Here is a 12,361-nt window from a genome sequence, read left to right on the forward strand (position 1 = left end):
TTGATGTATGGATGTGGCCATTTATTGCAGGTTTGCTTATAATAACAATAGACTGGAAACAGCCTAATTTCCCATCAGTAGGGCACTAGTGAAATGAATTATGGAACATCTATTAGGTGAAATACTATGGACTGTTTTTTGTGGGGTTTTTTGTTTGTTGCTTGTTTTTCACAGAGGCTTTCAGGATCTTAGCTCCCCCCGGTCGGGATGGAGCCCGGGCTCTGGCAGTGAAAGTGCCGAGTCCTAACCACTGGATTGCCAGAGAATTACCTGGACTGTTTTTTTTTTTTTTTTTTAAATTTTATTTATTTATCTATTTATGGCTGTGTTGGGTCTTGGTTGCTGTGCGAGGGCTCTCTCCAGCTGTGGTAAGCGGGGGCCACTCTTCATCGCGGTGCGCGGGCCTCTCACTATCGCGGCCTCTCTTGTTGCGGAGCACAGGCTCCAGACGCGCAGGCTCAGCAATTGTGGCTCACGGGCCCAGTCGCTCCGCGGCATGTGGGATCTTCCCAGACCAGGGCTCGAACCTGTGTCCCCTGCATTGGCGGGCAGACTCCCAACCACTGCGCCACCAGAGAAGCCCACCTGGACTGTTTTAAAAGAACGGAGGGCTTGCCTGGTGGCGCAGTGGTTGAAAGTCCGCCTGCCGATACAGGGGACACGGGTTCGTGCCCCGGTCCGGGAAGATCCCACATGCCGCGGAGCGGCTGGGCCCGTGAGCCATGGCCGCTGAGCCTGCGCGTCCGGAGCCTGCGCGTCCGGAGCCTGTGCTCCGCAATGGGAGAGGCCACAACAGTGAGAGGCCCGCGTATTGCAAAACAAAAACAAACAAACAAAAAGGTTAGCAACTGGTGACTCCAGGAAGGTTATATGCGCGTTCATTGTATTATTGTATTACTACTTTTCCCCGTGATTTTGAAATTTTTTCAAAATAAAAAGGTTTTGTTTTTATTTTTTCTGATAGTGTGTCCCACCCCAGACTCTATTAAATCAGAATCTCTAGAGGTAAAGCTGGTGAGCCAACCTTTACTCCCAAGCGAGCTGTATTCTGAGAGCCACTGGACCAGCACAAACCTGGGGTGACTGGGGCACCCCAGCATCTCACTGCAGGCTGCTTTCCTCCTCCGTGGGGCGCAGGTAAGGTGGGCACGTGCAGGACTGGGAACTGGGAATCGGGGTCTGGGGGCAGACACTAGCTCCCCCTCGTTATCTTGGGGGAAGGGAGCCCTGCACTTTCCTGCTCTGGGATTGGGGGAGAGGAGGGGAGCCCAGTGCCAAGCCCCGCTTCCCACCCACCGCCAGGGCTCTCTCCGGTGGCCTGTGCCGGGACACGCAGGGAACCCTGGCCCTGGCAGAGCCCCTATCAGATAAGGCCGCCTCCCCCGCGCTGGCAGCCCTCGGAGCCCGCGAGAAGTTTACGTAAGCCTGCTGTTGATGGAAAACAAACGCACAAACGGGCATTTCCTGGCCTGCTCAGAGCCGCGGCGGCCCCAGACGCTGGCTCACCCCAGAGCGGCTCCGTCCTGACAGCTCCCCTGGGGCCTCGGGCGAAACTCTGGGGGTCCAATTTGCTGGAAGCCCGGATCTCAGGAGGCCACCCATAGCTCCTGCCCCAAAGCCCAAGCTACCCTGCACGCGAGCCCAACATGCAGGGGGCGTTTAATTAATGCTTGTTCTTAACCTCTCTCCTGCGTGCGGGCCCTAGCATCAGCCTGGGCCTCCCGAGGACCCAACTCCAGCCCTGTCCCCGCCCCAGCCTGGAGCCCAGGTGGGGCCCATCCAGGCATCCATCAGCACCACTCTGTTGAGTGCTCGTTGCATGCCTGGCCCTGTTCTGGGGCAGCGCGGGTGATGGAGGTATGGGAACCAGGAAAGAACTGAGAATGGGCATAGCTAGCAGGAAATTAGGGGGGAAATCTCATCTATACATGGTGCCTCCTCCCTTGCTTTTAAAAGTTAGGAGAGCTAAGGCAGACCTTCACAAAGCTGTTGGAAAAAAGAAATGAGACTGCTGAGGGGGTCTTTTGCCCACTCCCCATCCCATCCCCATCTTTGCCTGGAGGGAGGCAGACGACCAAGTTTCAAATCCCAGCTCCATGATCTCACCACCTTAGGCCCAAGTCTCTTTATCTATGAAATAGGGCTAATTCTTGTGCCAACCTCAAGTATTGAGAACTAAATGAGACATTTTGAGGATTAAATGTGGTAATGACTATAAAACCTTTTTTTTGGCCATGCTGCACAGCTTGCAGGATCTCAGTTCCCCTACCAGGGATTAAATCTGGGTCTCACTTTGTAACCACCTAGAGGGGTGGGATAGGGAGGGTGGGAGGTAGGGAGACGCAAGAGGGAGGGCATATGGGGATATATGTATACGTATAGCTGATTCACTTTGTCATACAGCAGAAACTAGCACCCCATTGTAAAGCAATTATACTCCAATAAAGATGTTAAAATAAAAAAAAAATCTGGGTCTCAGCAGTGAAAACCCAGAATCCTAACCACTAGGCCACCAGGGAGCTCCCTAAAACTTTAAAATCATAACTATCGTAATGTCAGGCACAATATATCACACAGAAACATGTCACTATAGATATAAATATATTATGCCCACCTGCCCTTTCCATCTCAACACAGATATCTGCCTTTCAAGGTGGGCTTTCCTGATCCCCACCATGGGTCAGGTGCCCCAGTTACATTCCCTTCCAAGTCCCCCTTCATCCACTCCTTCTGGCAGCCCTCCTCACCCATGTCCCCACCCAGATGTGTGTCTTCCCCGTCAGACTGTTCACTCATTTTGTGCCAGGCTCTGTGCTGGCCCTGGGCACCCAGATGTAACTCACATTCTAGCCCTGTCCTCTAAGGGGACTCCACCTGGAGGGTAGAGATATATGTCTACAGAGAGCAAGGAATCACTATGAGAATATTATAAGAATTACAAAGGCTTATGTGGGCACAGTGCTGGCATGCTACCTGACACACAGTAGGTTCACCCCAAAACCATAATTACATAAAATGATGCTGTTTAACAGTGGAAAGACCTGGAGTCGAATGCTGGCTCTACCATTTGCTTGCTGTGTAAACCTTGGGCAAGGCACTTTCTCTGGACCACAATTTCTCCATTTATCAGGGGAGATGCTAACATTAAATCCCCACCTTAAGGCCCTGGTGGAATTCAAACAAGTTGATGCATGTGGAAGCACTTTCTATCAGAGGTTAACCTTATCAGCTACAAACTATCCTGTCAAGGCCAGTATGGGGAATACAGCCTCGGACAAAGGCTTTGGTTTCAGGACCCAGCCTGGACACCCTGTTGTTTTGCAACCTATGGCTAACGGCTCAGCCTCAGTTTCCTCATCTGTAAAGCAAGGATAGCAGTGTGTACCTCCTAGGATGCCGTGAGGAGCTGAGGAGATCACAATGATAAGAGTTAATATTTGTTGCACATTTAATCAATGCTAGACAGGGTTTTTAAGTGATTTTTGTATGTTAACTCATCTACTGTCATTTTACAGCTGGGAAAATTGAGGCAGGGAGATTTTAAGGTCTTGCCCAAAGTCACACAGCTGGGAAATAATCCTGGCAGTCTGGCTGTCACTGGAGCCCAAGGTCCTAACAACCCTGCCTCACTGCCTCCCGGGAACCTGTGTAAAGAGCTTAGAAATGCCACACAGTCAGGCCTCAGCAAACAGTACACATTATTATGATTCTATTAATACATGTGTTGATATCATTACGATCTTAATTACTCATCAATCCCTCCTCAGAGCAGGGCAAGCTGAAGCGCTTTGGGTCTGAGTGGGTGCCAGCTGAGAGCTGGCGCCATGAGCCCAAAATGTGGGCAAAGCTTTCTTTCCTTGTCACACCCAGTGAGAGTCAGCGCATGGGGCGGTGGGGCAGGTGGGTCCGGCACTGGGGCTGGCCCCCGGTGAGCATGGATGTCACAGGTGGCCCCCTTTGCCCAGCCTGGTGCTGGACACCCACCTGGCTCCTGGAACAGGGCGGGGCCGGGCTGGAGAGGCCGGGGCAGACACTGGGCCTTTTGTGTCCTACTCCCCACGCAGCCCAGCCCAGAAACCCATCCCCACCCCTGCCCCAGGCTGGGCACAAGGTGTGCAGTGCCCCCCTGGAAGAGGAAAGAATTCAGGATGGAGTTGGGAGTCCAGCCAGTACCCTGGCTCCACTGCCTTCTGGCTGAGGTCCTTGGTCCAGTCCCTCCCTGCTCTAGGCCTGGTTTCCTCATCTCCAAGGGGAGGCATAGAGAGCTGGACTCAGTACAGGTAGGGCTTAGGGAAGGGGGAGGAAAGGAAAGTAGTGGTCCTGAGGGGCTGCAGTAAGGGAACAGGGCAGGGGCCTGGCCACCCCTCTGTTGGGTGCAAACGTGGTTAGTTTTTCACCCCCTCCCCAGACAGGCCCAGATCACCCTCAGCTCCCCGCCGCAATCTGCAGCCCACACACACCACCTTGAACACCTGTGTTCACCTGAGCTCTCATCCCTGTGCAAGCGCACAGACTTAAACACACCCCTGAACAAAGACACACACGCCTGATCTCACACACACACACACACACACACACACACCCTTGATCACAGACATATACAGACACACACTCCTAGTCATAGACACACATGGACAAACGCCCCTGAAAACAGACTCACACACGGACACACACACCTGATCACAGACACACACGTCTCAACAAAGACATAGACAGCCCCAAATTAACATACATACCAACACGACTACACACACAGATACACTGACATCCAAACACACCTCCCTCCAACCCACACCCACCACACCTCGGTGCACACCTCACACCCTGCCTACCCATCATACACCAGGCAGACGGGCTTCAGTCCTCATTCGTGGAGGCCACTGGTGGGGTCGGCAGGGGGCAGAGTGAGCCCCCCAGGGAGCCCAGGATGGGTGCCTGGAATTGCACCTTCTCTTCTCTTCCCATACTTGGGGAGTCCCTCAGGCTTGAGCCCAGCACCTCTGCCCAGAGGCCCGCAGGAATGAGCCTAAAGGAAAGGAGGGCATTTGGGGGGACCTAATGTGTGCCGATCCCTGTGCTGTGTGCTTCCATGCTGTCACAGCCCCTTGACTCTGCCTAACGCAGTGCCTGGCACACGTTAGGGACTCCAAAGCAGAAGCTGAGGAAAGCGTCCAGAGCCCCGAATAGAATAGAGATCGGTCTCTGACCTCCCTGCGGGGCATTTCAACAGTGCAGACCCCACCGGGACAATGTCGCGGTGCACCGCCAGGCGGCGCCCTCCGCCCGGCCCCTGCGGGGGCTCTGGCGTCCCTCTGCCAGTTCCTGCTGTGCCAGGGCGGCTCCCCCGGGAGCTTCGCTAGGTCCCCGCGGGCGCCCCCGCAGGATGTCTCGGCTCCTCACCCTGCCGGATCTGACCTCAGCTCCGGCTTCCGCCCCCTCCCCAGTCCCCAGGGGCCTCCTCGGACAGCTCAGGGCTCGCAGCCGCCCCCTGTGCCCGGAGCCGCCCCCAAGCCCAGCCCCACCCCAGGCTGTCTGAGAACTTCTGAGGCCGTCCCACAGTGGAGCCTCCTCCCTCGCCTCTTCTCTTGGAGCAAAGACTCATAAAGGTGCCTGAAGTGAAAGACCGAACTGAATTGAATAAAGAGCAACAGCTCCCTCGAGCCGAGCAGAGCATCCTGTGGGCCAGGCACTGAGTCACATACTTCAGAGTCCACAAAACTCTATGAAGTAGGCGTTACCATTACCTTCAGAGAGGTTAAGTAGCAGCAGAGTCTAGGGCCGAAGCTCTAAAGGCAAGATTCTCAGCCACAGTGAAGGTTCATGCTGACATTTATTCTCTCCAGGACCTAGGAAATATTTTTTAAGGACCCACCATCTGCCAGGCACTGTGCTGGGTGCAATATAGAGAAGAACACGGGGATACTGAGTCATAGAGCTTACAGTGGCAGGAAAGAGAATAAAATAGTCAGATTCATCATTGATTTGCTCAATTGCTAAAGAGATGTTACTAGGGACCCTGTGCCCAGCAGTGTGCTGGCAGTGCTGACCTAGGCAGGAAGAGGCCAGCCTCGAGTGCCCCTGTTGCAGGGTAGAGGTGAGTGGGGACAAACAGACAATTACTGCCCTGTGTGGTGAGTTCACTCTGAAGGACACAGTTACAGCACAGTCAGGAGGGAAGAAGGCTAAGCAGGAAAGGCTCCAAAAAGGAAGGGGCTTCTGAGCAGGAGTTTTTGAGGAGAGAAGGGGGGTAGGACCCCCATGCAGAGGGCCCACCCAGCATATAAATCATGGATGAGTTTGGTGTGCTTGGCTAGCATTAAGCCCAGAGATGGTCCTGAGTCCTGCACCAGAGGAGAGAGACCAGATTGTGACTGAGTTTCACACACCAGCTTAAGGACCAACTTGCTCAGGAGGGATGGGAAACCCAAAGCAAGGAGTAAATGTCCCAGATCCCTTTCATGCCTCCGTCATGTGACTCAGAGGCCCCTGATGGGAAGGATGGGCCAGCACTTTGATGTCTTAGAGGCATCGAAAACTTGACAAGTGCAAACCCCAAATCCCTGGTCATTTTCCCCCATCCTCTTGCCAATGACTTTTCCCACTGCATCGAAGGGTCCCACCAGCTGCCCAGTTGTGGCTCTGCCCCCTCTTCGCTCTCCCTCCCCGTAGCCAGCCCACCTCTTCTGCTCCCATGCAGTCGGGTGCCCCATCATTTGAGTGACCGCACATTTGTCTCTGTCCCCAACTGCCCTGATTCATCTCTTCCAATTTCCTGGTGCTCTTGGAATAAAGATACAGGCAAGCTGCCTGGAAAGCCCATGGCCATGTCTCCAGCCCCAACTCCCACCATTCTGGCCCTTGCCCTGAAATCTCCAGTCATACTAGCTACCTTTGAGTGCCTTGGACCTACCGGGCTCAGGGCCTTTGCACATGCTGTTACTCTTTCTTCTCCCCCTCCCCCTCCCACTTGCTGAGTTAATTCCCACTCACTTATCTGATCTCTCAGTGACACCTTCCTCCAGGAAGTTGTCCTTTCCCTCACCTGTGTGTATGGTCTCACATACACCTTATCACATACATCATTACTTACTTTTGAGGCTATTTGACATTTGTATCCCCCACAAGACTCCGAGTTCCATCAGGTACCGTCTTATTCACTGGTATACCCGGTGACCAGCACAGGACATGGCTCTCAATAAATGCCCTTTAGCAAGATGAACTTCTGCTGCTTACTGGCTGGGTACCCTTAGGTTAGTCCCTTCCCCTCTCTGAGCTTACACTGCTCATCCCTAAAATGAGGGGGCCAGGTGGGTAGTCCCCAACTCAGGCTGCCTATCAGAATCCCTGATTTTTAAAAGATGCACAGGTAATCATCATCATCATCGTCGAATTGGGAGTGGAGAGTGGGTGGAGGTATGGATGTTACAAGAATGAATGAACAGTGATACCTATAGAAGCTGGGCAATGAGTACAGAGGGGTTCATTATACTTTTCTGTTTACTTCATCGATGTTTGAAATTTTCCATAATAAAAAGCTTTGTGTGGGCTTCCCTGGTGGCGCAGTGGTTGAGAGTCCGCCTGCTGACGCAGGGGACACGGGTTCGTGCCCCGATCCGGGAAGATCCCACATGCTGCGGAGAGGCTGGGCCCGTGGGCCATGGCCGCTGAGCCTGCGCGTCCAGAGCCTGTGCTCCGCAACGGGAAAGGCCACAGCAGTGAGAGGCCCGCGTACCGAAAAAAAAAAACTTTGTGTAAGATACACCAACCTGGGCTCCCCCACAGTGTGGGTATTTTAGATAAGCTGCTGGTTCTGAGGAAGCTAGTTCTGAAGCACAGGTCTGGCTAGAGGCTCTCCAAGGCAGCTTCCATCTCCACATTTTCGGTGATTCTCTCCTGCCCACATGAGTGCTGCTCACTGGTGGAAAAATCCTACACCCTGAGCACCCTTCTGCCCTCTCCCTGGATCCCCCTGTGGCCTCAAACACTTCCAGGTCAGTCGCCTGATCTTCCAACTCAAAAAGTTTCCCCAAACATCCACCCCCGTTAGGACCCTCTTCTGGGCTCCCTCTGCCTCTTGAACCTCCAGTCCAGGTGCACAAGACCCCAGGATGGGCCGGAATTGTCTAAGTGCCCCCAGCCACAGTGCCTGGCACGGTGGATGGATGGATTGATAGGTGCTAGCTGAATTTCTAGAACTGCAATGAAAATCTCTTTGTGGCCCCCAAGCTGTGTGATCCTGAGCAAATGACCCCTCCTTGGCTTCCCTCTCTGTGAAATGGAATGACACTCCCTGCCTCCTGATGCTGTGGGAAGGGCTCAGTGAGATAATGAACATAACGGCATGGCAAGTTGCGTAGGGCTTCCATCCCACGCAGAGCCGGACTCTCCTTCCTTGGGGCTCCTGTAAGCCCCCGGGCTTCCCTCATGCTGACAGTGTCTGGCTGTTGACGCGTCTGTCTCCCAGAAAGCCTGGGAGCCATAGGGAGGGGCCGTTGGCCAAATTATCTCCACGTCCCCAGACCTCGATGCCCAGCACTGGGCCATGGAGAAAGGGAGGAAGAGAGGAGGGGGAAGATGGAAAGGAAGGTATGAAGGGCCCACTGGCCCTCCTAGAGTCCCCAGGGGCCAGAGGGTCCAGGGCGGCCCCTCCCTGGGGCCTCAGCTGGCAGATGAAGCCTGGAGGTGTTCACTCTTGCCAGCAGAACGCACAAGCCATAGCGGCCAACACTTCCTCTCCAGGAAGCTGGTTCTGCCATGTGGGACTCTGACCTGAGTACAGGGGTGGCAAGGGGGTCTGCTTGGTTGTATCCTGGGCCTGCAGCCCAGGAAAGAACAGGGGAATCAGAGGCATCTCCCCAAGGCCCCCAGGGCCAAGCTCCAGCTGGTGTTCAAGGCTGTCCATGAGCTGAACCTGACCCACCTCCACAGGAGCAACCCCGGCCATTAAATTACTCTCCACTCCCCACTGTTCTCTGTATCCTCTTGCCTGTGCCCAGGCTGTGTCCTTGCCAGGAATTCTCACCCTGCTCCCCTCCTCCACCCGGTCACCTTCGGTTCATCCAAGATCCCAACTCACATAACATCTCCTTGGAGTCTCTCCCAACTTCTTGAGACAACTCCTCACCCCTCCCCTGTAGCTCCCCTCATATTTAGTCAAACATGAATACAGCATGCATACATTCTCTCATGGAATCCTAACAATCCTCCTACAAGGCAGATAGCTTTGGCCCCATTTTACAGATTAAGATACTGAGGTTCAGAGTAGCTAAGTACCTTGCCAAAATTCTTGCAAGGCAGAGAAGACTGTGGAAGGTCTCTTCCATCTGCCCCAGGCCTCCCCTCTCTAGGGAAAAGGAGACTTCATAGGATGAGACAGGGCAGGGGACAGTCATTGTCAAAACCTCAGCCCCTGCAAACTGCCTAATGCCAGGCCTGGGTATAGGTCCCCAGAACCAGGAGGCTCTCCATGTTCACAGCAGGTTGGAGACCAAAAGGTTTTGGTGATGGTTCCTTGGTCCCCTCTGGAGCCAGCATGCAGGGAGGTGGCAACACTGCCCCAGAGTCTCAGGTAGCAGTGATGACAGCGTCTTCTCCCTCCCTCCCATCACCAGGGGACAGCGCTGGGCTGGCAGCCTAAGCCCAGCCTCATCCCCTGCCCCACCGAGTGCCTGCTTTCCAGTCTGAGTCTCTGTTTATTTCTGCTGTCCTTTTGGTGCCACCTTCTCCCTCTCTGAGTGTCACTCTTCACCAGTTCAAAACGACCATCTCTATTCCTCTCGCTGTCTCTCTGTCAAGGTCTCTTGACAGAGAGTCTGTCCCAGGATCTCCCTTTCTCTCTGAGTCTTCTCTATCTCCATCTGCTTTTCTCTCCATCTTGTCATCTCTCCACCTGTGACTTTGACTCTGTCTCTTAACCTGGATCCCTGTCTCTTGTCTCTCTGCCTCTTCACTGCTCTGTGGCTGTTCTCTCTCTTTCCATCTCTCTTTCCCAGTCCACTGCGGATCCGCCTCTCTGCCCTGTATCTTTGTCCCCATTATCATCTCTCTCTGTCTCTGCGTCTGTGCACATCTTTGTCATTGTCCCTTTCTGCCTCTGTGTCTCACTCTTTCTCTGCCTCTCTCCCCATCTCCCCGTCTCCGTCACTCTCTCTAAGTGTCCCACTCTGTGTGTGGTGCTCTCAGTCTGGACTCAGGGGAGAGCAGTGCCTTCTCCACAGCACCCCCCATCCCTGGCCCAACAGCAGGCCCTGCTTCCAAAGTTGCTCCCATGTAGAGGGCAGGGGACCCCTGGGCATCATTCCAGGGCCTGCTCCCTCTGGGTGGCAGTGCTGACAGACAAGATAGGGATCGGACTCAGGTCTGTCCAGGCCTGAGCAAGGAGCACAGCCGGGTTATGTGGGGGCATCTGGGTGCCTGCAAATGTTTGCACGTGTGCAATCTGGGTTTGTATGCGGGTCTCCCTGTGTGGGGTGCTCTGGGTGTCTGTCTGGATATATCTGTGAGCGTCTGGGCCTGTTTATGTCTATCTGCTAGATTTCTGCACGTGCGTCTGTGTGGGGCTGTCTGGGTGTGAGCACATTAGCCTGTGGGTCTATCCATCCATTAGAGCCTCAAGAGTGTGCCTGTGTCTGTGGGTCCCTGGGAGTACCTGGAGTCGGGCTATATCTGTGTGGCTGTCCACGGGCCAGGCCCTCTGCTTGCATTCTCTTACCTAGTCATCAAGGAGGTGTAGATTCTGTTACCCTATTTGACAGATAGAAAAGTTGAGGCTCTTAACCCACATGTTTGGATGTGTGACTACGAATGTGTCTGCTTGAGGTTGAGAGCTTGGCATCTGGAGACAGACCTGGTTCAAACCCTGGCTCCGCCACCACTAGCTGCCTGACCCCAGGCAAGGTGGTTAATCTTGGGCAATCCTGACTTCATTCAGCAAAAATGTATCAATCAAAACCAGATAAAACTAATCCATGGTGCTACAAGTCAGAATAGGAGCTACCTTGGGAGGGGTTGACAGGGAGGGGGCCCAAGGGAGACTTCGGGGTGCTGTAAATGTCCTGTGTCTTGATCTGGGTGGTGGTTACGTGGGTGTGTTCATTTGGAAAACAGCAATCAAGCTGTTCATTTCAGAAATGTGCCCTTTATGCATATTATACATCAATATAAAAGTTTACAAAAAATTTATTGAGCTCCTACTATTTGCCAGGCATTAAATTGCAATAGAAACAATAGTGCCTTGTGTGTGTGTGTGTGTGTTTAACATTTCAGAAAGTGAGTCGCTTCAGGCTTTACATACTTTCAACCCATTCCTGCCCTACTCCCTTTCCCCACATGGTCCCAATCATGATGGCAGGAGGAGGAAGGGAGAGGGACCACAGTCCTGGGCTGGATTGCTGCCCTGCCCAACCTTGCCTGGCTGTGTTCTCCTCAAAGCAGCTATGATCTTCCCTCTGGGTTTTCAAATTGGTGGGCACTGTGGGGCATTTTGCTAGACGACGGCTGGCATTCGATCAAGCTGTTAACAGAGTACTCTGCAGTAGGGCTCAGGGCAAGAAAGGAGAGGTATAAGTTGCTCAGTGGACAGACGTCACACCTGCTTGATGCATCCAGCAATGACAGGCAGTGCCTGGATACACACATTCCTGCTCTCCACCTGCAAGGTCCTGACGTGTCACTTGTCATTCCATAAAATATATTGAGCTCCTACATGCCAGGCCCTCTGCTGGGCCCCGCAACACACCTCACTTCACCCTCACTACAACTGTCATATAAAGGTCATGACTGTCACCTTCCAGCTGAGGAAACTGGGGCCTGGAGAGGTGAAATGACTTCCTTCAGCTCACGCTGCTCCACAGTAGAGATTCCAACCTCATTCTGCCTGGCTCTCAACCTCCATCCTCTCTGGATGCATCTTTTCTCTGGGCTTCTGAGGTTACCTGAAGCTTTAGTAAAGGAACCAAATTCATTTGGTTTTGCCCTCTTGGAAGATTTTGAAATTTTGTGTCTTATATTAGGAAAACTTGAGCTTATGCTGCCCTTTGGTGACAGCGTTCACTCCTCATGGGGAAAGGCCTCCCTCATTGCCTGACATACCCTTCCAGCCCAGGGAAGAGCAGAAGAGGCAGGTGTAATGACCTTTGAGCTTTGTCAAAGGATCCAGCAGGGCGTGCTTATTTAATATTTGAAAGAACACATGCATGAATGAATGGTATTTTGCTTACATGCTCCCCACTTAGCACACGTGCTAAGATGATCTCTTGTCTGTCTCTGCCTCCACTCTAAATTCCTTAAGGGCAGGGACTGTGTCTACTTCATCTCTGGATCCCAACAAGCAGCCCAAAGTCTGGCACAAAAGAGGGTCCTC

The sequence above is a fragment of the Globicephala melas genome, chromosome 6, assembly GCF_963455315.2.
Source record: "Globicephala melas chromosome 6, mGloMel1.2, whole genome shotgun sequence".
Lineage (NCBI taxonomy): Eukaryota > Metazoa > Chordata > Mammalia > Artiodactyla > Delphinidae > Globicephala > Globicephala melas.